The sequence below is a fragment of the Oncorhynchus mykiss genome, chromosome 1 (genome assembly GCF_013265735.2).
Source record: "Oncorhynchus mykiss isolate Arlee chromosome 1, USDA_OmykA_1.1, whole genome shotgun sequence".
In the NCBI taxonomy this organism is placed as follows: Eukaryota; Metazoa; Chordata; class Actinopteri; order Salmoniformes; family Salmonidae; genus Oncorhynchus; species Oncorhynchus mykiss.
The window spans coordinates 65,532,938-65,559,688 of NC_048565.1; the positions used below are offsets into that span (position 1 = coordinate 65,532,938).

At 45.5% G+C, this 26,751-nt stretch overlaps 1 pseudogene; it reads right to left on the reverse strand.

Moving 5' to 3' along the window:
* LOC118966709 overlaps nt 1-18,070 on the reverse strand; it is a 30,474-nt pseudogene extending 12,404 nt beyond the window's left edge.
* Between the last annotated feature and the right edge of the window lie 8,681 nt (nt 18,071-26,751).

Below are 26,751 nucleotides of genomic sequence, written 5' to 3' on the forward strand. Positions count from 1 at the left end.
TCTCTCTCTCTCTCTCTCTCTCTCTCTCTCTCTCATGATTCCCGTCTGTCCAGCTGTGCCTCTCTTTATCTCCCACTTCCGAAGCCCATCACGGCAGCTTTGGCCACTGCCATCACCCCTCACTCCCCATCCCTCCCCTCCACCCCCCCCACCCTGCACTTGACAGGATCCCAGCCTGCTGGTAACATCAAAGCGACGTGGCGTGGAGCTCCCAGGGCCCCGGCCTGGCTGCCACTAGAAACAGGAGGAGGCTTAGAGACCAAGTCTTTTGTTCTGTCAACTCTTCTTTCTCTCCTCCTCCACTTTCTTTCTCAAGTGAGCCCACCTATCCCATTCATTTAGGGATTGTAAAAGAAGATTGGTGAGTTCATAAAGAAAACGGTCTGGCCTAAGACTTTTCTTATGGGGGGAGCCGTAAAAATCACGATCCTTGCTCACCAGGGACAATGGGTTGTTCTGGCAGTGGGGAGTGGGGGACCGAGGAGGAGGGAGGATGGCTGTACTATATGAAGGAATTGGGTGAAAGTGTACTGAGATGTTGCTTTGGCTACTTTGTCCAAAGTGAGGACAAGTCATAATTGTAAGTATGTTTGGCTTAACAGTAAATGTAAAAAAAAAAAACGAATGTAGCGATCTAATATTTCACACAACATTGCGGTAATTTAACATATATATATATATTTGTTTTATTAAACAGGCTGAAGTTGAAGTTGAATACAAATGACTTATGGACACTTCATTCAATATAACGCAAAAATAGTCAAATAACCCAAGCTGTTCACTTTCCTCACACAGCAAACATTTTTGAGAAAAGACCAAATTTTCTATAACTCCTCATTGATATTCTAACACGTGTTCTCCAGTCAACATGGTCTGTTTTGATCATCTGTGTTTGACTGAGCAGCATCAGTTGGTTTTGAGAGGAAATCTCTTCAAAGGCCTGTAAGTCTTGCTGTCTGCACACAGCGTGCCACCGCCCCTCTCTGCAACTGGAGCCTTGTAGCATGCTCAGCTAGCCACACAGACTGCACCGAGACACACACCGAGAGAGAGAGGTTGGGGTTACGATAGCATCAGTACACCTCGTTCCTCTGTTTCCCTCATTCTTTTGGCGAACATGGTTACTGTGTTGTGACGGGAAGCCAGCGGTTATGGTTCCAACCACAGTAGTGTGACGATTGGATGGGTACCTCTTTCACTGCCCTCTGAGAGAGATACAGCGGGGATGACATGCCTATCAAAGTGGTGGTGGGGCTCTCTGTGCCTCTCACTGTTCCTCTCTCTCTCTCTCTCACACACAAACACACACACACACACACACACACACACACACACACACACACACACACACACACACACACACACACACGTGCACACACACACACACACACACACACACACACACACACACACACACACACACACATCGACTGTAAATGTGTGTGTGTGTGTGTGTCAATCACACTGCGAACTGAGACATTTTGGGCAAACAGAGCAGGGTAGATGAATGAAAAATGCCTGTGCCTCACTCTACTGTTAACTAGACTTCTCCTCTCTGAAAGAGCATGAGGTACTGAGTACTGTTGACGTCTATCTTTTCGTATTGAATGCAATGTATTGACTTATGCAACCGTGATGCATCCGTTTTTTTTTCTCTGGAAAAAAACACTTTCTGTGTCTTGTAAGCTGATAACCAGCCTCCCCTGACATATATGCATGTTACTGTCTGTCTGCTGCGTTCATCGCTCTTTACTCCACTCCACTCTGGCCTGTGGTTGGACTGTTTTGGCTACTGGGGGCCTGCATGTTGACGTAGGTTGTGCAGTGCTTTCATGAGCAAACATTCACACATGGTGTCGCAGGCAAACACATGCACGCATGCATACAAGCGCTGGCGGATGGACACACGCAGGCACGTATGCAGATAATCACAATCACATACACGATAGCGCACATAAACATACAGTTGAAGTCCGAAGTTTACATACACCTTAGCCAAATACATTTAAACTCAGTTTTCACAGTTCCTGATATTTAATCCTTAATCCTATTCCCTGTTTTAGGTCAGTTAGGATCACCACTTTATTTTAAGAATGTGAAATGTCAGAATAACAGTAGAGAGAATGATTTATTTCAGCTTTTATTTATTTCATCACATTCCCAGTGGGTTAGAAGTTTACATACACTCAATTAGTATTTGGTAGCATTGCTTTTAAATTGTTTAATTTGGGTCAAATGTTTTGGGTAGGCTTCCACAAGCTTCCCACAATAAATTTGAATAATTTTGGCCCATTCCTCCTGACAGAGCTGGTGTAACTGAGTCAGGTTTGTTGGCCTCCTTGTTCACACATGCTTTTTCAGTTCTTCCCACACATTTTCTATAGGATTGAGGTCAGGGCTTTGTGATGGCCACTCCAATACCTTGACTTTGTTGTCCTTAAGCCACAACTTTGGAAGTATGCTTGGGGTCATTGTCCATTTGGAAGACCCATTTGCGACCAAGCTTTAACTTTAACCTGACTGATGTCTTGAGATGTCTTGCTTAAATATGTCCACATAATTTTCCTCCCTCATGATGCCATCTATTTTGTGAAGTGCACCAGTCCCTCCTGCAGCAAAGCAACCCCACAACATGATGCTGCCACCCCCGTGCTTCACATCGTGTTCTTCAGCTTGCAAGTCTCTCCCTTTTTCCTCCAAACATAACGATGGTCATTATGGCCAAACAGTTCTATTTTTGTTTCATCAGACCAGAGGACATTTCTCCAAAAAGTACGATCTTTGTCCCCATGTGCTGTTGCAAACCGTAGTCTGGCTTTTTTATGGCGGTTTTGGAGCAGTGGCTTCTTCCTTGCTGAGCGGACTTTCAGGTTATGTCGATATAGGACTCATTTTAAGGTGGATATAGATACTTTTGTACCTGTTTCCTCCAGAATCTTCACAAGGTCCTTGTGCTGTTGTTCTGGGATTGATTTGCACTTTTCGCACCAAAGTACAGTCATCTCTAGGAGACAGAACACATCTCCTTCCTGACTGGTATAACGGCTGCGTGGTCCCATGGTGTTATACCTTCGTACTATTATTTGTACAGATGAACGTGGTACCTTCAGGCATTTGGAAATTGATCCCAATGATGAACCAGACTTGTGGAGGTCGGCAATTTTTTTCTGAGGTCTTGGCTGATTTCTTTTGATTTTCCCATGATGTCAAGCAAAGAAGCACTGAGTTTGAAGGTAGGCCTTGAAATACATCCACAGGTACACCTCCAATTGACTCAAATGATGTCAATTAGCCTATCAGAAGCTTCTAGAGCCATGACATAATTTTCTGGAATTTTCCCAGCAGTTTAAAGGCACAGTGAACTTAGTGTACGTAAACTTCTGACCCACTGGAATTGTGATACAGTGAATTATAAGTGAAATAATCTGTCTGTAAACAATTGTTGGAAAAATTACTTTTGTCATGCACAAAGTAGATGTCCTAACCGACTTGCCAAAACTATAGTTTGTTAACAAGAAATTTGTGGAGTGGTTGAAAAGTGAGTTTTAATGATTCCAACCTAAGTGTTTGTAAACTTCCGACTTCAACTGTATAAACACGATATGATGCAGGGCGGGCATGGTACGTGATGTTCTGTTGTGCAGCTCTGTTAGTGTGAAAGTGTGTTTGTCCCAGCTGGTGCAGTAATCTCCTTCATCTCTCCCCATCAGCACACTGAGGCTGTGGGCCATGGCTGCATTTACGCGCAATGTGGTTTGACAGGCCTGTGATGCACACAACTACGCCTGATAAGACATGTTCATCTCACCGCTCTGGTTTCCTCTTCACAGCAATCTGTCCTAGAGTCGTAGCCTCTCTCTTTCTCTCTCTCTCTCTGTAGTTTCTCTCTTTCTCTTATTTCTGTCGCTCTCTGTTGTTGTGACATTGCAGGTTAGTGTGTTAACCGTTAGTAGAGAAGCACTGAGTATTCAATTTACAGTACTCACTCGGATTACTGTCCTTTGTATTGTACTTACTGTCTGTACTAACCTGTTTCCCTACATCTCTTGCTCTCGACAGAAACACACACACACACACACACACACACACACACACACACACACACACACACACACACACACACACACACACACACACACACACACACACACACACACACACACACACACACACACACACAGAGAAATGCATGGCTGGTATTCTATTGCTCGACTAAGCAACATTACTCCTCAGTTTAACATTGAAAAATGTACAGTAGAATTCAAGAGAACAGCAAAAAGTTAACTCATCGGCATAAGCAGCTATGATTGAGTACCTCCTCTCATTTGTACTTCGCCTTAATATGCTCTTAACATAATGCCTGCTGGCAACCGAATGCTATAAGAGTGGCAACATCTAAGTTATTGTTTTGCATTTTGTGAAATGTTGCATATTGTCATTGTAAATCCCCTCTGTTCTTGTCTTCTTTCATGTCGTTGTCACTGTAGAAGTTAACATTCACTGTGTTGGCATTGGAGCAGGTGGCCTGCAATCTCTCTCTAACTGGGTCATCTGTGAAGGCTAGCTGATAGTGAATATCCACGATGCACTCCTCTGCTCATAAAACACACTCATCATACAACACAGTACACCGCCTCTCAACTGATAAGTATGAACCACATCTAGACTTCCTGTCTCTAAACCACACACACGCTCATTCAACTTTCATTTAATTTCATTTGCTCTTATTTCATATATACTCCCAATATCTAATATGTCATATACAGTGCATTTAATAGACCAATACGACTCGAGATGGTGTGCATTGTAGGGTCAAAAGGGACATTGCAAAACAGGATGTCTCCTTAAAAAGTGTTGTCACATAGTCGATGAGCAGACTGGAGTGGAAGGGAAGTTTTGTACAGGGGTCTGGTGTCAGCAGGAGGGTCAGAGAGGGATGAAGTAAACAACAGGGAAAAGGAGAGGCAGAGGCAAGACAGTGAGAGAGAAAGAGAGTCACAATGACAGAGAGAGAAAGAGAGTCACAATGACAGAGAGAGAAAGAGAGTCACACTGACAGAGAGAGAAAGGGAGAAGGAATCTTTTTTTTTAAAGAAACCCTGACACCATAAAGCAGCAGACAGCCCAGAAGAGACAGAGTGCAAGTTGGATGGCATGAGAGTGCACCTGTACCATAGGGGGGAAACACTGTTGAACTTAACCAGAGTTGGCAGCACCTCAGCTTGACCTTGTCTCCGTCAGCGACCGTGGTCCTCTTATCCCATTATGGAATGGACCATGGCGGTGGAGTGGGGATCGACCGTGGACTAACCCCTCACCCCCCTGTTATGCTACGTTGGTCTGTCTCTCTCGGGGGCCCAGGACAAACATCAGCACTGGGAACAAACAGGCTGCTAATGTGGAATGACAGGACATACAATTATAATCTCACAGACACACTGACACACGCACGCACGCACGCACACACACACACACACACACACACACACACACACACACACACACACACACACACACACACACACACACACACACACACACACACACACACACACACACACACACACACACACACACACACACGCACACACACACCATTTGGTATTTTGTTGACAGTGGTGGAAAACTGTCTCAGGCACTGGCTCCAGAATCCAGAAACCCTTCAATTGGGTTGAGATCTGGTGACTGACAAACACACACTTCAAACTACCTATGCTCCTTTGAGACCCCTCTTTCAGTCACTGAGATGTATTCTTCTAACCATGGTCGCCAAAATAATGGACAACTGGGTATTTTTATACATAACCCTAAGCACGATGGGATGTTAGTTGCATAATTAACTCAGGAACCACACTTGTGTGGGTTTTATTTTAATTTTATTTTTAAAACTTTGTATCCCTGATTTATTCAAGTGTTTCCTTTATTTTGTCAGTTACCAGCATGTGAGAGAGTAGCTTGGTTGAGGCGGGTGAATACCCCTGTGTGTCACGCCCTGATCTGTTTCAGGTGTCGCCTATCTTCCCCATGATCCCCTGTGTATTTATACCTGTGTTCTCTGTTTGTCTATGGCCAGTTCGTCTTGTTTGTCAAGTCAACCAGCGTTTTTTGTCTCAGTGCCGGCTTTTCCCCAGTATCTCTTTTTTTCACCTCCTGGTTTTCACCCTTGCCTGTCCTGCCTCTGAGCTTGCCTGCCTGACCACTCCACTCTGCCTGCCCCTGACCCTGAGCCTGCCTGCCGTCCTGTACCTTTGCCCCACTACTCTGGATTACCGACCTCTGCCTGACCTGACCCTGAGCCTGCCTGCCGTCCTGCACCTTTGCCCCACTACTCTGGATTATCGACCCCTGCCTGCCTTGACCTGTCGTTTTCCTGCCCCTGTTGCTGTAATAAACATTGTTACTTCAATACAGTCTGCACTTGGGTCTTACTTGATTCCTGATAGTACGAACTGGCCATAACTGACCCAGCAGACTTGGACCAGCTCCGCAACTACATCTCCTCCCAAGGAGCCACCATTGGTAGGCATGAGGAGTTTCTTTGCGGTCTGATGGAGGGTTCCAGGCCGTGGCTGAACGCCATGACCTAGCTTTGGATGCATTACGGGAGCAGCAACCCACAGAACACTGCATACCTCCCCAGAATCGCTACAATGGAGAATCCAGAACCTGCTGGGCCTTTCTCTCCAAGTGCTCCCTCATTTTCGAGCTGCAGCCTTCTTCGTACCCCTCGGGCCACTCGAGGGTAACGTACATCATTACGCTGGTGTCCGGGAGGGCACTCGCCTGGGCCACAGTGGTGTGGGAGCAACAATCTGCCATCTGCCTCAGTCTGGAGGTATTCGTGGCGGAGGTGAGAAAAGTTTTGAGGCACCGGTGTCTGGGAGAGAGGCTGCCCGGAGGTTACTCCAGCTTCGGCAGGACTCCCTCAGTGTGGCAGACTATGCAGTGGAATTCCGCACACTAGCAGCAGAGGGTGCCTGGAACCCAGAAGCGCTGTTTGACATGTTCTGTATCGGAGGAAGTAAAGGACGATTTTGCAGCCCAAGAACTACCGATGGATCTTGACTCACTCATCCCTTTGACCAACCGGATCGATGGACGGCTATAGGAAGGAGAAGAGGTCTGATTGCAGTCCTAATTGCTCACTCAAGGATACCACCTTGCATCTGATGGACTCTGGAAGTTCCCGGTGTCTACATCCCCGAGAGGTTCTGAGCTTACCCGAGTTCCTCTAAGTGCCTCCGAAGACTGATGATTTACCTCTTCCCGAGCCGATGCTGCTCAGCAGGGCTCTCTCCAGCCGAACGCGTACGCAGACTTAACACCCAGAGTTGTCTGTATTGCGGTACTGCCGGTCATTATGTGTCTACCTGTCCCTTCAAGAGACCTAACTCATTGGTAGGAATGAGTACTCTGGTGGGTCCTAAAGACAATTTAGCTTCTCCCACTACTCGCCCCCCTCTCCCTGCCACCCTGCTGTGGGGCGACCAGTCCAAATCTCTCCAGATACTCATTGACTCGGGTGCCGATATGAGTCTTATGGACGTTACCCTGGAGTCCGAGCTGGGCATCGCCACTCTACCCTTCCCCTTTCCCGTGAATGTTAAAGCTCTGGACGGGCATTTTATAGGCCTTGGTCACCCACCATATCACCCCAAACAACCTACAACTGTCGGGGAACCACAGTGAGATGATCCAATTCCTGCTAATTGAGTCTCCGGAGGTTCCTGTGGTATTGGGATTCTCATGACTCCAGCGACACAATCCCTTGATTGACTGGTCTACTGGTGCTATCGTGGGCTGGAGCCGTTCTGCCACACTGATTGCCTGAAATCAGCTCTGCCTGCCCTGGGACGTCTTCCTGGGGGCTTGAAAATTGCCCATGATCTCTCCGCCATTCCCACAGAGTACCAGGACCTCCGGGAGGGGTTCAGTAAGGCTTGGGCCAATTCGCTTCCGCAACACCAACCGGTACCCAAAGATGTTAAGCCGGATGCCCTGGCATACCACTATAGCCCCGCGGCTACACCCCCGGAAGTCAAGACCTTTCCCCCCCTGCTCCAAGATCATTATCCCCTCTGCTGTTCATCCTCTGTTGCCCCGTACCCTCTGTATACTTCCTACTTTTCATGCATCAAGATGTTAACCTGTGTCTCACAGCTCTTTGTCTCCTGTTACTCTGGATTATCGACCCCTGCCTGCCTTGACCTGTCTATTGCCTGCCCCTGTTGCTGTAATAAACATTGTTACTTCAACACAGTGTGCACTTGGGTCTTACCTGAAACGTTATACTGCGGAAGGCCTTACAATAGTCAAAGTCCCCTAAATGTGAACGACTATACAGACAAGCTATTTTTGACAACTTCACCGCATGTAACATAACATATACCATGGGTAGACATTGTTTTGCTTGTATAAGACAATAGAAAACTTTGGCTTTACATCTTGCCTTTGAATTGTGGTTGTAAACAACAGGCTGCATAAAGACTCCAAACTTAGAATCAGTCTGCCTACTTGGCAGGGTCTGTATCCAGTAACCAAAGCCCAATGGCAGACTCAGATACCTCCAGTCTCAAATTTGGCAAGAACACATACACAATCTCTGGCATACTTTATACATTGAAACACACGACAGACACACAGACAGACGTACGTACGTACGTACGTACACATACTGGCATATACAGTACAGTCAAACACACACAAACTATAATTCCATGTCCACTCTCTGAGTGACCTGGAGAGGAACATGCAGATAAAATGAAATTAAATAATATTTGTCACATGCGCCGAATACAATATAGATCTTACCATGAAATGCTTACCTACAAGCCCTTAACCAACAATGCAGTTCAAGAAATAGCGAGTTAAGAAGATAGTTACTAAATAAAATAAATACAATCAAAAAGCAACACAAGAAAATGACATAACAATAACGAGGCTATATACAGGGGGAACTGAGTCAATGTGTGTGGGTACACGTTAGTCAAGGTAATTTGTAAAGTGACTATGCATGGATAATTACCAGTGAGTGGCAGCAGTGTAAAAACAAAGGGTGGGTGGGGGGGGGGCTTAATGTAAATAGTCTGGGTTGCTTAATTGTTCAGCAGTCTTATGGCTTGGGGGTAGAAGCTGTTAAGGAGCCTTTTGGTCCTAGACTTGGTGCTCCGGTACCACCTGCCATGCGGTAGCAGAGAGAACAGTCTATGACTTGGGTGACTGGAGTCTTTGACCAATTTTTGGGCCTTCCTCTGACACCGCCTAGTATAAAGGTCCTGGATGTCAGAAAGCTTGCCCCCAGTGATGTACTGGGCAATACGCACTATCCTCTGTAGAGCCTTATGGTTAGATGCCCAGAAGTTAACATACCAGATTGTGATGCAACCGGTCAGGATGCTCTCAATGGTGCAGCTGAACAACTTTTTGAGGATCTGAGAACTCATGCCAAATCTTTTCATTCTCCTGAGGGGAAAACGGTTTTGTTTTGCCCTCTTCACGACTGCCTTGGTAAGTTTGGACCATGATAGTTTGTTGTTGATATGGACACCAAGGAACTTGAAACCCTCGACCCGCTCCACTACAGCCTGTCGATGTTAATGGGAGCTTGTTCGGCCTACCTTTTCCTGTAGTCTACGATCAGCTTTGTCTTGCATCACACTACCAGGTCTCTGACCGCCTCCCTATAGGCTGTCTCATCGTTGTTGGTGATCAAGCCTACCACTTTTGTGTCGTAATGATGGTGTTGGAGTCGAGCTTGGCCACGCAGTTGTGGGTGACAGGAGGGGATGAAGCACGCATGTTGAGGAACAGCTTGGCAGATGTGTTTTTTTCCCTACCCTTACCACCTGGGGGCAGCCCATCAGGATGTCCAGGATCCCGTTGCAGAGGGAGGTATTTGTTCCCAGGGTCCTTAGTGATGCGCTTTGAACAGCATTCTCACACAGGTGTTCCTTTTGTCCAGGTGGGAAAGGGCAGTGTGGAATGGAATTGAGATTGCATCGTCTGTGGATCTGTTGGGGTGGTTTGTCGAATTGGAGTGGGTCTAGGGTTTCCGGCATGATGGTGTTGATGTGCGCCATGACCAGCCTTCAAAGCACTTCATGGCTACTGACGTGAGTGCTATGTGGTGGTAATCATTTAGGCAGGTTTCCTTTGCTTTCTTGGGCACAGGGAATATGGTGGTCTGTTTGAAACGTATGTATTACAGACTCGGTCAACGAGAGGTTGAAAATGTCAGTGAAGACACTTGCCAGTTGGTCCGCGCATGCTTTGAGTACACGTCCTGGTAATCCCTCTGGCCCTGCGGCTTTGTGAATCTTGACCTGTTTAAAGGTCTTGTTCACATTGGCTATGTAGAGTGTGATCACACCGTCATCTGGAACAGCTGGTGCTCTCATGCATGCTTCAGTGTTGCTTGCCTTGAAGCATGCATATAAGGCATTTAGCTCTTCTGGTTGCCTCGCGTAACTGGGCAGCTAGTGGCTGGGTTTCCCTTTGTAGTCCGTAATATTTGTAAAGCCCTGCCACATCCGAAGAGCGTCAGAGCCGGTGTAGTAGGATTCAATCTTAGTACTGTGTTGATGCTTTGCCTGTTTAATGGTTCGTCTGAGGGCATAGCGGGATTTCTTAAAAGTGTCCGGATTAGTGTGCCGCTCCTTGAAAGCGGCAGCTCTAGCCTTTAGCTCTGTGCCGGAATAAAACTTTGTTCTGTACCTTCTGCTTCCTGCGCCAGACTCCGCACCCACTACGCCTAAAGTGCGTAACAACGCCATGCAGAGGATATGGTGAGAGCAGGGACAGGGCAGCAGGACAGGATAGGATTGGTGGCAGGGACGAGGGCAAGGTCCGGGTCAGGGGTAGTATAGTAGACTGGGTTGGGGGCTGTTTGTTGACCTCAGGGTGATAGACAGACACTTCGCAGACAGACAGTAACCCAAACCTAGTCCAGCAAGAGAACAACCCGTTGCATCAATCAAACCATCCCTTTCCCCCTCCACCCTCCAGCGTTTTCCCTCCCACAAAGCATCCTATCCCAACCCCCACATCCTGGGCCCAGGCTTCCTCCAGTAGAGCAGTCCCTGACAGGCTGAGACTTGTTGTTGAAGCTCCAGTCAGTCAGTCCCACACCAAGCAGGTCACCCATGATACAAGTCAGTATTTGACATCCATTCATGTCTGAGGACGTTAGGAGATGAGGTGGAAACCAGTCACTAGGGGCAACAGTGATGCTGTAAGCATCAGCTTCTGGTTCCAAAGATTGCATGTTTGAATCCAGCGATAGAAAGTTGTTTTTTGTATTTTTGTTTTAAGCCTATCCCAAACCTTCACCTTAACCATTCGGAGTTAATGCCTAAACTTAACCTTAAACACTTTGAAATTTGACGCTTGAGAAACATGGATGCAATTCGAATTCTGTCGTGAGACTGTGAAAGCTTGATGCCCACACACTCCTCTACCCCCAGCTCACCTCCCCACACATCCCTAGCCTCCTACGCCTTACAGAAAGCCTGCTACCTGTCACCCTACACCCACACTTTACACTCACCCACTTCCCCACACCCATAGCAGATCAGCTAACAGACAGCACCGCCAACACACACACACATATGGTATGAACACACACACATAAACGCGAGCACACACACACACACACACACACACACACACACACACACACACACACATACACACACACACACACACACACACACGGACAAACGCACACAAACGCACAGGCAGGCTCCTCCAATGCAAACAGACAGGCTGGTGCATGACAGCACAGCTATTCTAGAGTAGGTAAACAAGGTTCTCAATGGTCCTACACCTCGTCTCTCACACACACACCTCTGACTGAGACAAATCACGGTAGAGTAGAATGACCGGTCTCCATCTACACACATTGAAGCTCATACAGTAGAGTGAGGGGTGTTAAACGATAGTATTTTAGGTACAGTAACGAGTCTGGAGGACACATTGGAACAAAGAAACCCTGGAGAGATCACATTAAGATTCATATAGGGTACTGGAATGTCTTGGTCCATAGCCCTACATTCAGAGCCTACTACCCCATCTACCAGCTCTCACAGTCTCACGTCAGAATTAGACGTTCATCTGTGTGTCTCAAATGTCAAAATTTCGAAGTTGTTCCAAACTTCTAATTGGAAGTGTTCAAGGTTACATTTAGGCACTAACTCTGAATGGTTCAGGTAAGGGTCTAGGTTTGGAATAGCCTTCAAACACAATTAAAAAAATAAAATAAAAGCAAACCTCCCTTTTTCAGAACCCTGTCTTTCAAAGATAATTTGTAAAAATCCAACTTCACAGATCTTCATTGTAAAGGGTTTAAACACTGTTTCCCATGATTGTTCAAAGAACCATAAACAATGAATGAACATGCACCTACAGATAAGTCATTAAGACACTAATAGCTTACAGACGGTAGGCAATTAAGGTCACAGTTATGAAAAATTAGGACACTAAAGAGGCCTTTCTACTGACTCTGAAAAACACCAAAAGAAAGATGCCCAGGCTCCCTGCTCATCTGCGTGAATGTGCCTTAGGCATGCTGCAAGGAGGCATGAGGACTGCAGATGTGGCCAGGGCAATAAATTGCAATGTCCATACTGTGAGACACCTAAGACAGCTCTACAGGGAGACAGGACGGACAGCTGATCTTACTTGCAGTGGCAGACCACGTGTAACAACACTTGCACAGGATTGATACATCCGAACATCACACCTGTGGGACAGGCACAGGATGGGAACAACAACTGCCCGAGTTACACCAGGAATGCACAATTCCTCCATCAGTACTCAGACTGTCCAAAATAGGCTGAGAGAGGCTGGACTGAGGGCTTGCAAGCCTGTTGTAAGGCAGGTCCTCACCAGACATCACTGGCAACAACGTTGCCTATGGGTATAAACCCACTGTCGTTGGACCAGACAAGCAAAAAGTGCTCTTCGCTGACGAGTCACGGTTTTGTGTCACCAGGGGTGATGGTCGAATCCGTGTACATCGTCGAAAGAAAGAGCGTTACAACAAGGCCTGTACTCTGAAGCGGGATCGATTTGGAGGTGGAGGGTCCGTCATGGTCTGGGGCGGTGTGTCACAGCATCATCGGACTGAGCGTGTTGTCATTGCAGGCAATCTCAACGCTGGGCGTTACAGGGAAGAAATCCTCCTCCCTCATGTAATACCCTTCCTGCAGGGTCATCCTGACATGACCCTCCAGCATGACAATTCCACCAGCTATAGTGCTCATTCTGTGCATAATTTCCTGCAAGACACGAATGTCAGTGTTCTGCCATGGCCAGCGAAGAGCCTGGATCTCAATTCCATTGAGCACGTCTAGGACCTGTTGGATCAGAAGGTGAGGGCTAGGGCCATTCCCCCCAGAAATGTCTGGGAACTTGCAAGTGCCATGGTGGAAGTGTGGGGTAACATCTCACAGCAAGAACTGCCAAATCTGGTGCAGTCCATGAGGAGGAGATGCACTGCAGTACTTAATGCAGCTGGTGGCCATATCAGATACTGACTGTTACTTTTGATTTTGAACCCCCCTTTGTTCAGGGACACATTATTACATTTCTGTCAGTCACATGTCTGTGGAACTTGTTCAGTTTACATCTCAGTTGTTGAATCTTGTTATGGTCATACAAATATTTACACATGTTAAGTTTGCTGAAAATGAATGCAGTTGGCAGTGAGAGTATGTTTCTTTTTTTTTGCTGAGTTTACTTATATTGCTGGATTTGAACATGCAACCTTTGGAGCAAGGGGCAGATGTATATGCCCATCCACCATCCACAATGCCTAGCAAAACTGAAACCTCACTGTTGCCCCTAGTGGCTAGTTTCGTCATCATCTCTCGACGTCCTCAGATAAGGATGGACGTTGAAAACTGACCTGCATCACGGCTGACCCCATACCTCGCCAACCATGAAGGGACTACCCACTCCCCTGCCCCCTCTGTCACATCAAAGCTTGGCGGCCACCTTTGTCCCCTCAGCCTCCCCTCAGTCTGCTCAGTGAGGTAGAGCCTGCACAGCTCCTGGTTATCCTGTGTCTCTCATGCTCTAAATGAGATCAGGCCAGGCCTCCGAGCTGCAGATTAGGAAGGACCGGGATGCGACAGTTCTCATTGTCAACCCAGGTAATTCCCTTCCGCTGCACTTGGATTACTGTGACCACCACAGATCAGATGGGATGTGAACTGCCCCTCTCTCTCTTCCCTCTCTTCCCTCTCTTTTACGGATTGTATTTACCCACGTATGTAACCATAGCGGTCGGTATTACGGTAAGGGACGTTGGCGCATGGATGTATACAAATCAAATCAAATCAAATGTATTAATATAGCCCTTCTTACATCAGCTGATATATCAAAGTGCTGTACAGAAACCCAGCCTAAAACCCCAAACAGCAAGCAATGCAGGTGTAGAAGCACAGTGGCTAGGAAAAACTCCCTAGAAAGGCCAAAACCTAGGAAGAAACCTAGAGAGGAACCAGGCTATGAGGGGTGGCCAGTCCTCTTCTGGCTGTGCCGGGTAGAGATTATAACAGAACATGGCCAAGATGTTCAAATGTTCATAAATGACCAGCAGGGTCAAATAATAATAATCACAGTAGTTGTCGAGGGTGCAACAAGTCAGCACCTCAGGAATAAATGGCTGGCTTTTCATAGTTGATCTTTCAGAATATCTCTACCGCTCCTGCTGTCTCTAAAGAGTTGAAAACAGCAGGTCTGGGACAGGTAGCACATCCGGTGAACATGTCAGGGTTCCATAGCCGCAGGCAGAACAGTTGAAACTGGAGCAGCAGCACGGCCAGGTGGACTGGGGACAGCAAGGAGTCATCATGCCAGGTAGTCCTGAGGCATGGTCCTAGGGCTCAGGTCCTCCGAGAGAGAGAAAGAAAGAAAGAGAGAATTAGAGAGAACATACTTAAATTCACAATGGACAACGGATAAGACAGGAGAAGTACTCCAGATATAACAGACTGACCCTAGCCCCCCGACACATAAACTACTGCAGCATAAATACTGGAGGCTGAGACAGGAGGGGTCAGGATATACCACTACTGCAGCTACACAAAGGTGACATGAAAACAAAGACATATGCATACAGTAGGCACTTACTGTCAGTTCCTGTGACACTGGATCAACGAGTGCATCATTCAGAGGGGTACATGTTATTTCCAGGGAGCCGCTGTTGTCCTCAGAGGGACAGGTGGGGAGAATGCCTGTTCACACTGTTCCCTTGTGTGTCTCTGTGGCTGTGGCCCTGAGAAGGTGGCTAGTGTGTGTGTGTGACCCCTGGGTTGTCTTGCAGCATGCGAGGGAGAGTGTTTGTGCTATCAGCCTGGTTAGCACCTGTCCATGTGGCCTGGTTGGGCTATAAACAGCTAACACTGATCTGTGGCTGGGCTGGGCTGGGGAGGCTGGGTGGGACTGTGGGGCTGGCAAGAGCAGTCACTCAAGGAATCTGCAGCAGGGGGCAACTACACAAGGCCAAGGGCGCACACACACACACACACAAATGCACATACACACACTGAAGCATGCACCTCCGCACGAACACACACACAGTAAACACATGCATCTTGAAACAAAATGGGATACTGACAGGCACTCACACTCACAGACAAACACAAACAAATAACATGACACAAAGGCCAAGGGCACAGAAATAGAAACAGATGCCCATAGTCACACACACACACACACACACACACACACACACACACACGCACGCACACGCACACGCACACGCACACGCACACACACACATACACACACACACTAACACACACACACAGAGATCTACCCCAGCAGTAACAATCTGATGCCATGGAGTATCCATTGCGTGACTGTATAAGGCTAGATCCTCTCTAGGTTTACTCTGTAAAGCCCAGAGCTAATGTGTTTGTGGAGCATCTGATGTCCCCATGCCAAATTAAGTGTACTGGAATAGGCCCTGTCTCTGGAGAGATGCGGGCAGCTCTGTACTATATCACTGTTACAAAGTCTCAAGTGACATCTAACCACCGTGAGCGTTTGTCAGAAGCTTTCCTCCATACCGATTATGCAAGCAGCTCTGTACACAAGGCCTAGTTAGAGACAGAGAGACAACCACAGTGCCCTCTACTGACCAAACCTGAGGAAACATCAACTTTTAGGAAAGAGGGGTGTGTGTGTGTGTGTGTGTGTGTGTGTGTGTGTGTGTGTGTGTATGTGTGTGCGTGTGCGTGTGCGTGTGCGTGTGTGTGTGTGTAAGAGAATGTCTCCCTTTATCTCTCTCTGGATATTCTATCTCTCCATGTATTTCTCTACCTTTACAGACCTCTGCATTTCGTCCACTTTCCACTTCTCTCCAATAACCGCTTTATCTCTCTCTATCTCTTTCTGTCCCTTCTTCCCCCCCCCCCCCTCCCCCGCTCTCCTGTAACCCTGTGATCACTGTCTGTCCTTTCCTACTCTGGTCAATCTGAATGTCCTTGGCAGGTCTCTGGACTGGGCAGCTCTGCTTGTGCTGGAGACGAGAAGAGAGGAGGAGAGGAGTAGTGGAAGAGTGGAGTAGAGGAGGAGAGGAGGAGAGGAGGAGAGGAGTAGAGGAGGAGAAGAGGAGGAGTGGAGTAGAGGAAGAGAGCAGTAGAGGAGGAGAGCAGTAGAGGAAGAGAGGAGTAGAGGAGTAGAGGAGGAGAGGAGGAGAGGAGTAGAGGAGGAGAAGAGGAGAGGAGTAGAGGAAGAGAGCAGTAGAGGAGTAGAGGAGGAGAAGAGGAGAGCAGGAGAGGAGGAGAGGAGGAGAGGAGGAGAGGAGGAGATGAGAAGAGAAGTAGAGGAGAAGAGGAGGAGTGGAGTAGAGGAAGAGAGGAGTAGAGGAGGAGAGCAGTAGAGGAAGAGAGGAGTAGAGGAGTAGAGGAGGAGAGGAGGAGAGGAGTAGAGGAGGAGAAGAGGAGAGGAGTAGAGGAAGAGAGCAGTAGAGGAGTAGAGGAGGAGAAGAGGAGAGCAGGAGAGGAGGAGAGGAGTAGAGGAGGAGAGAGGAGAGTAGAGGAGGAGAGCAGTAAAGGAGGAGAGGAGTAGAGGAGGAGGACATTGGGGCGGCCGGCTGCCAGCTAGACCATTACTGCCGGTCCAGCGAACCGTTTGATGGAGCCCTCTCTTGGGGCTTGTGCCTGGCTGGCTTGGCTGGCTGGGTATACTAGTACGCTGGTCTGGTCCGGACTGCTCTGGTCTGAATCCAGCAGCACCAGTCTCTCTCTCTTTCTCTCTCTCTCTCTTTTCTGAGGATCATTGGACTAGACGGCGCCACACTGAGACCTGGGCTCAGAGAATAGGTCTACTGGGGTCTGGGTCCATATGTGTCACTGTTACCACCACTGTTACCACATACCGTAACCCTCCATTGATGTCCCCTAAGGACTGAAGTGGAGACTGACTCTGGATCAGCCCTGGATCAGTCACGGCCATGGTGATAGGTCTGTGACAGGTCTATTCCATGTTACATGAGTGTGTTTGTGTGAAGGAATGCCTGCCATGGTAACCGTATGTGGGATGTGGCCTCCTAATATCCATACAGTGAGTTGCTGCGGTGGGTTTACTTTCTTCTTTGGAACCTTTGATCGTACCTAAGTGACACTGTTCTTATTTGCATATCAAATACACAAGAAGGTATTGGACTGTCCACAAAAGCTCGCTATTTCAATCTGGCCAGAGCAGGTAACCCCACATGCTTCAAAACAACCACCCTTGTTCCAGTGCCCATGAACACCAAGGTGACCATCATTAAAGTGCTTGGAGAGGCTGGTCGTCAGCACACCAGACACACTGGACCCAGTCCAACATGTCTACCGCTCTAACCAGATCCACGGACGATTCCGTCTCCATTGGAACCCACACGGCCCCATCACACCTGGACGAGAGGAACAACTATGTAAGATGGCTATACATTGACTGTCGTTCAGCATTCGACTGCCCCGTTCGTGACCGTAAGGCCCTTCAGCAGGTGGCCCAGTACATCGCTGGAGCCGTGCTTCCTACCGTCCACGCGGTGCTTGGGGAAGGCCCGCGACATCGTCACAAACACGGCTCATCCCAGCGAAAGATTATTCGCTCCGTTACCATCTGGCAGACAACAGTCTCTTGCACTGACTCCATGCACCTTAACACGCATGCGCTCACTCACACACACGCACGCACGCACGTACACACGTACACACACACACACACACACACACACACACACACACAGGTTCTAGGCCTGTGGTGTCTCTGGCCCCCGTTGTGCTAAAGTTTCCACTTCGGCCCAGCTTGCAGAAGTTACGGCAGGGATAACAATGTGCCCACGGAACAGGACAGGGACAGGGGCCCCACTGCAGCCTGAAAGCCCCCTATTGTCAAGCCCCCTCAATAGGGCACATTAATTATGGGCCACAGAGCAGAGTAAACCCCCCCCCACCCCCCGATTACAGCACAATCACGGCCGCTGAGACTTGCCTGAAGCACCCCTGAAGTACCTCTCTCCACCCCCTTACCCTATTGCCACACACCACCAGCCCCTCGCCCCAGCCCCTCTCTCCAGCCCCTCTCCCCAGCCCCTCTCCGCAGCCCCTCGCCCAAGCCCCTCTCCCCATCCCCACTCCCCAGCCCCTCTCCCCAGCCCCTCGCCCCAGCCCCTCGCCCCAGCCCCTCTCCCCAGCCACTCACCCCAGCCCCTCTGCCCAGCCCCTCTCCCCAGCCACTCGCCCCAGCCTCTCTCCCCAGCCCTAATTACATTAGGAAATTAAGAAATTTCAGAATGAGCAATGTCAGAGACCGGAATATATATATACAATGTTCACTCCAATGCTTCCCACAGTTTTCCTATGGCTGGATGTCCTTTGGGTGGTGGACCATTCTTGAAACACACAGGAAACTGTTGTGTGTGAAAAACCCAGCAGCGGTGCAGTTCTTGACACAAACCGGTGCGCCTGGCACCTACTAACACATCCCGTTCAAAGCAACTTAAATGTCTTGCCCATTCACCCTCTGAATGGCACACATACACAGTCCATGTTTCAATTGTCTCAAGGTTTAAAAATCCTTCTTGAACCTGTCTCTTTTTCATCTACACTGATTGAAGTGGATTTAACAAGTGACATCAATAAGGGGATCATAGCTTTCACATGGTGTCACCTGGAAAGAGCAGGTGTTCATAATGTTTTGTAAACTCAGTTCATATACATATATATAAACTCAGCAACAAAAAAAATGTCATCTCACTGTCAACTACGTTTATTTTCAGCAAATTGAACATGTAAATATTTGCATGAACATAACAAGATTCAACAACTGATAAATAAACTGAACAAGTGCCACAAGAGCACTTGTTGCCAGTCCTGTCTGGTCCAGCGATGGTGAGGCACTGCCTTACAACAGGCTTACAAGCCCTCAGTCCAGCCTCTTCCAGCCTATTGCGGACGGTCTGAGAACCCGATTGGAGGAATTGTGCGTTCCTGGTGTAACTCGGGCAGTTGTTGTTGACATCCTGTACCTGTCCCACAGGTGTGATGTTCGGATGTACCGATCCTGTGCAGGTGTTGTTACACGTTGTCTGCCACTGCGAGGACGATCAGCTGTCCGTTCTGTCTCCCTATAGAGCTGTCTTAGGCGTCTCACAGTACGGACATTGCAATTTATTGCCCTGGCCACGTCTGCAGTCCTCATGCCTCCTTGCAGCATGCCTAAAGCACATTCACACAGATGGGCAGGGACCCTAGGCACCTTTCTTTTGGTGTTTTTCAGAGTCAGTAGAAAGGCCTCTTTAGTGTCCTAAGTTTTCATAACTGTGACCTTAATTGCCTACCGTCTGTAAGCTGTTAGTGTCTTAACGACTGTTCCACAGGTGCATATTCATTCATTTGTTTATGGCATGGGAAACAGTGTTTAAACCTTTTACAATGAAGATCTTTGAAGTTATTTGGATTTTTATGAATTATCTTTGAAAGACAGTTCCCTGAAAGAGGGACGTTTCTTTTTTTGCTGAGTTTATATAGTTTCCTCAAATATAAAATATACTTTGATTTGATTAACACTAAATTCCAAATGTGTTATTTCATAGTTTTGATGTCTTCACTATTATTCTACAATGTAGAAAATAGTAAAAATAAAGAAAAACATTAAATGAGTGGGTGTGTCCAAACGTTTGACCGGTAGTGTACGTTTGACTGGTTTCCTGTTTCCTATTGGTTTCCTAAGTTTCCTGACCAGTAAAACGTAACGTTTTTTAAACGTTCTGAGAATGGAAGTGAAAATGTTCACTTGTTCAAGGAACGTAACATTTGTATGTTTCCCTGATGGTTTCCCTGGGAGATTTGATTAATGTTCTGAGATCATGTTTCAATAAGACTTTAAATAACACTGCTAGCTCAGGTTTGGAACTTCAAGCACAGATATGAAACAGGTAAATAAATCATTAATCAGGCAAACATCATGCAGTTTTTATTGTGGCAACGAGTCAGTGAGATTTCAACCTACGATCTTCTGTTCTCTATTCATGGAATTAGTCCAACGCGCCGCCAGGTTGGAGCTAGGATGCCATGTTTTTTTCCCTCATACAAAAGCTGTTCATTTTAGTCTATTCAAACAGACCCCATTTCAAAGGAAACACGCACCCATTAAGATCACTGGTTGCATCACTGCCTGGTACGGCATTTGCTCAGCCTCCGACATCAAGGCACTACAGAGGGTAGTGCGTACGGCCCAGTACATCACTGGGGCTAAGCTGCCTGCCATCCAGGACCTCTACACCAGGCGGTGTCAGAGGAAGGCCCTAAAAATTGGCAAAGACGCCAGCCGCCCCAGTCATAGACTGTTCTCTCTACTTCTGCATGGCAAGTGGTACCGGAGTGCCATGTCTAGGACAAAAAGGCAACAGTTTTTACCCGGACTATCTGCATTTGTGCCCCCCGAACCCCTCTTTTACGCTGCTGCTACTCTCTGTTCATCATATATGCATAGTCACTTTAACCATATCTACATGTACATGCTACCTCTATCAGCCTGACTAACTGGTGTCTGTATGTAGCCTCGCTACTTTTATAGCCTCGCTACTGTATACAGCCTCGCTACTGTTTTTCTCTGTCTTTTGTTACTGTTGTTTTTATCTCCTTACTTACCTGTTGTTCACCTAATACCTTTTTTGAACTATTGGTTAGAGCCTGTAAGTAAGCATTTCACTGTAAGGTCTACACCTGTTGTATTCGGCGCACGTGACAAATAAACTTTGATTTGATTTGATCAGGTGTGGCCAATTAGTGTGTGCGGCCAACACACCTAAACACACTTAACAAGATAGAGGATTGAGAGAGTTTTGTTGCTGCTGAAAACGAAGTGTATATGTTTTTACATGACATTCTTAGAATGTTCTAGAAATGTTACTAACGTTTTCTTGTGTTTTTTTATAGAACTTTTTCTAAATGTTCTGATAACATGAATACAAATAGAAACATGAGGAACAGCCTGGTCTCATAGACTAGACGTAACATAGCAAATGTAAATCCGGGACACTCAAATTAGTATGATATGTTACCTTTGGTATGGTTACATAAGACAGATGTTTAAATCAGGCAAAAATGAAAGCAGAGTGGTAGGTAGCCTAGCGGTTAAGCGGTTGGACCAGTAACTGAGAAAAAAAACATCTGTCAATGTGCCAGATTGAGCAAGGCACAAAACCCTAATTGCTCTGGATAAGAGTGTCTGCTAAATGTAACAATGTGGGCATATAACATGAAGTCTAGCAACCCAAAGGTTTCAAGTTTGAATCTCATCACGAGCAGCTTTTCAACTACTTAAATAACATGTCCCTTAACCCAATTTGCTTACCCTAACCCTAAACCCTAGACTCACTAATGTTAGCCACCTAGCAACCTAACTAGAATTTGTAACGTATCATACGTTTTGCACTCAATGGTGGAAAATGTACTCAAGTTCATACTTGAGTAAAAGAAAATATACTTTTATCGAAAATTCCTCAAGTAAATATCGAAAAGTTTTTGGTTTTAAATATACTTAAGTATCAAAAGTAAATGTAATTGCTAAAATATACTTAAGTATCAAAAGTAAAAGTACAAATCATTTAAAATTCCTTATATTAAGCAAACCAGACGGCACAATTTTCTTGTTTTTTTTAAATTTCAGGATAGCAAGGGTCACACTCCAACACTCAGACATAATTTTCAAGAAAAGTATTTGTGTTTAGTGAATCTGCCAGATTAGAGGCAGTAGGGATGACCAGGGATGTTCTCTTGATAAGTCTGTGAATTTCTGTCCTGCTAAGCACTCAAAATGTAATGAGTATTTTTGGGTGTCAGGGAAAATGTATGGAGTAAAAAGTACATCATTTTCTGTCGGGATGTAGTGAAGTAAAAGTAAAAGTAGTCCAAAATATAAATAGTAAAGTAAAGTACAGATATCCCCCAAAAATACTTAAGCAGTACATAAATAAAGTATTTTTTACTTAAGTACTTTACCCCACAGCAAATTCTCCTGAGTGGTGCAGCGGTCTAAGGCACTGCATCGCAGTGCTGGAGGGGTCACTACAGACACCCTGGCACACAATTGGTCCAGCGTCGTCTGAGTTTGGCCGGTGTTCCTAACTGACTTGCCTAATTAAATAAAGGTCACAGTTAAAAATTGCAACATATCATATGTTTTGTAAATTCGCAACATATAATACATCCACAAATGAATACATAGCATACAAAATGAAACATGTCATAATAAATGGAGTGTCTCGAATTTACGCTGAGAATACTAAGAAATGCTCTTAAACAAGGTTGTGAGGAAACCTGCAGAAAACGTAATGCGGAACTACTGAAATTCCCACAGAAGAATGTTGTTTCTCAACCATTTCGGAACAATTTGAGAACATTACTTTACATAGAACCATGAGGACAACTGCAGGAAACTTTATGCTGAAGTACTGGAATTCCCAACTAAGAAACATATGGTTCTCAGTACATTATGTGTTAGCTGGGTATCCTGCACCATTCCAGGAACATTGTGGGAAGGTTGTATGCAAAATAACCATAGGACAACCATGCTATCACCAAGCTCTAAAAAACATATGGTTCTCAGAACGTTATGTGCTAGCTGGGTTTTGACTGGATTTGGCTAGTCTGGGGTCCATACTTGCGAACATTAGAAAAAGTTTAAGTTTAAACTGGACATACGTCTCAAAATGAACATCAAACAATTAAAATCATTGACGCAGTTACACATGTGATAAAATGCTACATCTTAGCTCTTCCTATTAGAAAACCTGACACATTCAGCCCTATTCTAACCTGCACAGCTAGCCGTGATTACATCCAGTAACATATTCCGTATCAGCCAATTCAAATTGTTGACGTAGTTGGACGTGATCCAACATTTGTTCATGAAAGTGTACTTAACCGAAGTCCAATGGCACTCTCTGATAATCAAAGCAACTACATCACATGCATTTGACTAGCTTCTCATAATTGTCTCAGATTGTGGCAAGGGTTCGAATTCCCCCCCTTTGAAATGGAGAAATACATTTATTGTGTTAATGTGTTGAGAAGGGAAGTACAGCCAACAGCATGAAAATGTAGATTAAGAATACATTTAATAAGGAGCTATGTCTTTCTTTAGCCTTGCAGAAATACACACTGCTATGGCTTAAAACTTCTTCAGGATTGGTGGGTCCCCTGCAGGCCGGTTGAGCCGACGAAGGCTAGTAGCATGAGGTTGTAGGTAACAAGAACATTTCCCAGGACATAGATATATCTGTTATTGACAGAAAGCTTAAATTATTTTTAATCTAATTGCACTGTCCAATTTACAGTAGCTATTACAGTGAAAGAGGCAGTCTTGAAAAATTGCAAAATTTTGAACAGAAATGCAATGGTTCATTCAGACTAAAACTTTGCACATGCACTGCTGCCATATAGTGGCCAATATCTAAATTGCACCTGGGCTGGAATAATACATTATGGCCTTTCTCTTTCATTTTGGTACAAAACAAATACAAAGAAACGGTTGTTTTTTTCTTTGTATTATCTTTTACCAGATTTATTGTGTTATATTCTCCTACATTCCTTTCACATTTCCACAAACTTCAAAGTGTTTCCTTTCAAATGGTATGAAGGAAATGCATATCCTTGCTTCAGGTCCTGAACTACAGGCAGTTAGATTTGGGTACGTCATTTTAGGCAGAAATTGAAAAAAGGGGTCAATCCTTTTAATAGTCATATTGCATAGGCTACATAACATGGACGTGTACAACTAAATGTAGGCCTACAGCATTTTATATGCATTGTGAAAATCATCTATTTTGTCACATATGGATTATTTGACTCTAGGACCAACAGATGAGTGTTTTTTCCTCAAATTATAGCCTTGCCTCGAGGGGGATTCAAACTATCAGCTTAACGCATTAATGGATCACGCCACCAATTAGTGACAGCATTAAGGGGTAAATTACAGCTATTTGACAAGACCACGAGCGTCTTCAACTTTTTTTAAATGATGTATGACTTTAATCCTACTTGTTGTATAATCCTACTGCAACTTTATTGCTGAGAAAGCACATGCATGTGTGTGAAAAGGCTAGACAAAAAACGTGGGATTTTGTCATGTATGTGAAAAAACGTGCCATTTGAATTTTGTCTGACGCTGGTAGCTAGTAGCCTAGTCAAGGATGCATCATGGACAGGGTTGGGTAGGTTACTTTAGCAATGTAATCCATTACAGTTACTAGTTACCTGTCCAAAATTGTAATCAGTAATGTAACTTTTCGATAACCTAAACTCAGTGGCATAATCTGACAACATTCCATTACTTTTAGATTACTTTCCCCTTTAAGAGGCATAAGAAGAAGACAAATATGTATGTTACCAATGGAACAACATCTACTGCAGAATAAATCAATGTTGGAGTTGAATTAACTGGTCATAAATGACTGTTGCATTTTAGTTTAAGTGTTGGCTCGTTGATTTCTCCTACAGATAATGATCCGATTTGGTTATATCTTTACATTAAACAACCAAAGTTTGTCAGATTTCCAGTCATTCAAAATCATTTAATACCCCTTGATCTTCAAGAATAGGACTTGGAATTATGGAAGTATAGTTCATCTAAATGATTTTACCTGAGCATAACCCCAAAAAACGAAGAATTTATTAGCATACTCTATGGTTTAGGACCAGGTTGTCATGGAGGAGTGATTGGGCTCACTGCTTCGAATTGAACAATAAATTCTGCTCTCATGGAATGGCATGCTTTGAGCACTACGGAACGTATTATTTGCATCTGATAAAAATGATGCCATATGCTGCATTTGCTATAGTCCGATTGTTAACGTTTTTTGTTGGTGACACTTTGATATCTCAATCATTTAAAGGGCGAATCCACAGTTGAGACAACAACAAAGCGGCCTCTCTTTTGGTAAAAAATCTGAGGGATGGGCCTGAAGAAATGTAACCACTCTCAGTTAGTACACAGAGCTAAGGATTCAAGGACTGACCATCCAGGATATCAAAAGTATTTTATTTTATTTTTTGGAAATACAGTGTTTGTTTACAAATTAGTTTTAGCAATACAAGCCCCACTCGTGGTCTTCTTTAAATGAACCCTTTTCTTTCTCTCAATACCACTGAGAAATTGAATGCAGCTGTTGCAAGAGTGCATTCTTCACTGATCACAAAAACAATGGTTGATAGGCAGCTTAATCTTCTTCAATTGAACCATTATTGGGTTAAAATGCACATGAAGTGATCAGCCATCCACAACAACCAAAATCAGTAAGGTGCAAATAGCTAAATGAGAGAGCAGCAGTGTGATTCACATCAATGCGCTATGTAGATATCAATAATAAGTGATATCCGTATCGCCCGTAGACTACACCACTGCTATCATCCTTTACCTCCAAGCGTTTATTGAAGTTGGATCATCTTTGGATGCCGACAGCAGTCGCATCATTGGAAGACATAGCTTGGACTGTAGCCTACAAAAGCCTATTCCTAATCTTTTCCCGCGATCCATCAAACACATTTGGTGTGTCATCATAGTGGTCTCTGACTTGTGGTCAGACTTGCTCAGGCGGAATAAACTTAAACGTGCTCCTTTTTTCAAGGCTGATTTGAATGTCATTGAGAAAACAGAAAGGTGTCAAAGATATTTTCGCAAACATCTTGTCTGAATATAAAAGTAAAAAGTAATCCTAGAAGTAATCATCTACTTTTTCAAAAGTATCTGTAATCTGATTACAATATTTTTGCTGGCAACGTAACGGATTACAGCTACAGTTTTTTTTTGTAATCCATTACATGTTGATTGAAATTGGCTGATGTGCACTTTGAGAGGGCAGCCCAGGTTAAATTGAAACTTTTTCGAATGTTCGCAAGTATGGCCCCATGGTGACTGAGTGGGCAGGAAGGGGGCACAGACTGGCACTGTATTGGCACAGACTTGGCACAGGTTGTTACTCCACATTGGATCAGCATCAGACTATTTTCAAAGTGGGTGGTGATGATGGGATGCTTTTTATAATTCAGGGGAGAGGGGCTTGGAATCTTAAATGGTATCATATTTTGCATCTCTAAAAGCAATCAACAAAAGAGCCATCCGTTCCCCTGCCTGACCCGATATTGCATGGCAGAACATGACTGGGAGTGAGATGCTAATGAGTGCATTCCATTAGTATGTGTGACCGCAAGCTAGCGAGGAGGAGAGGAGGAGGGGATTGGAGAGGAC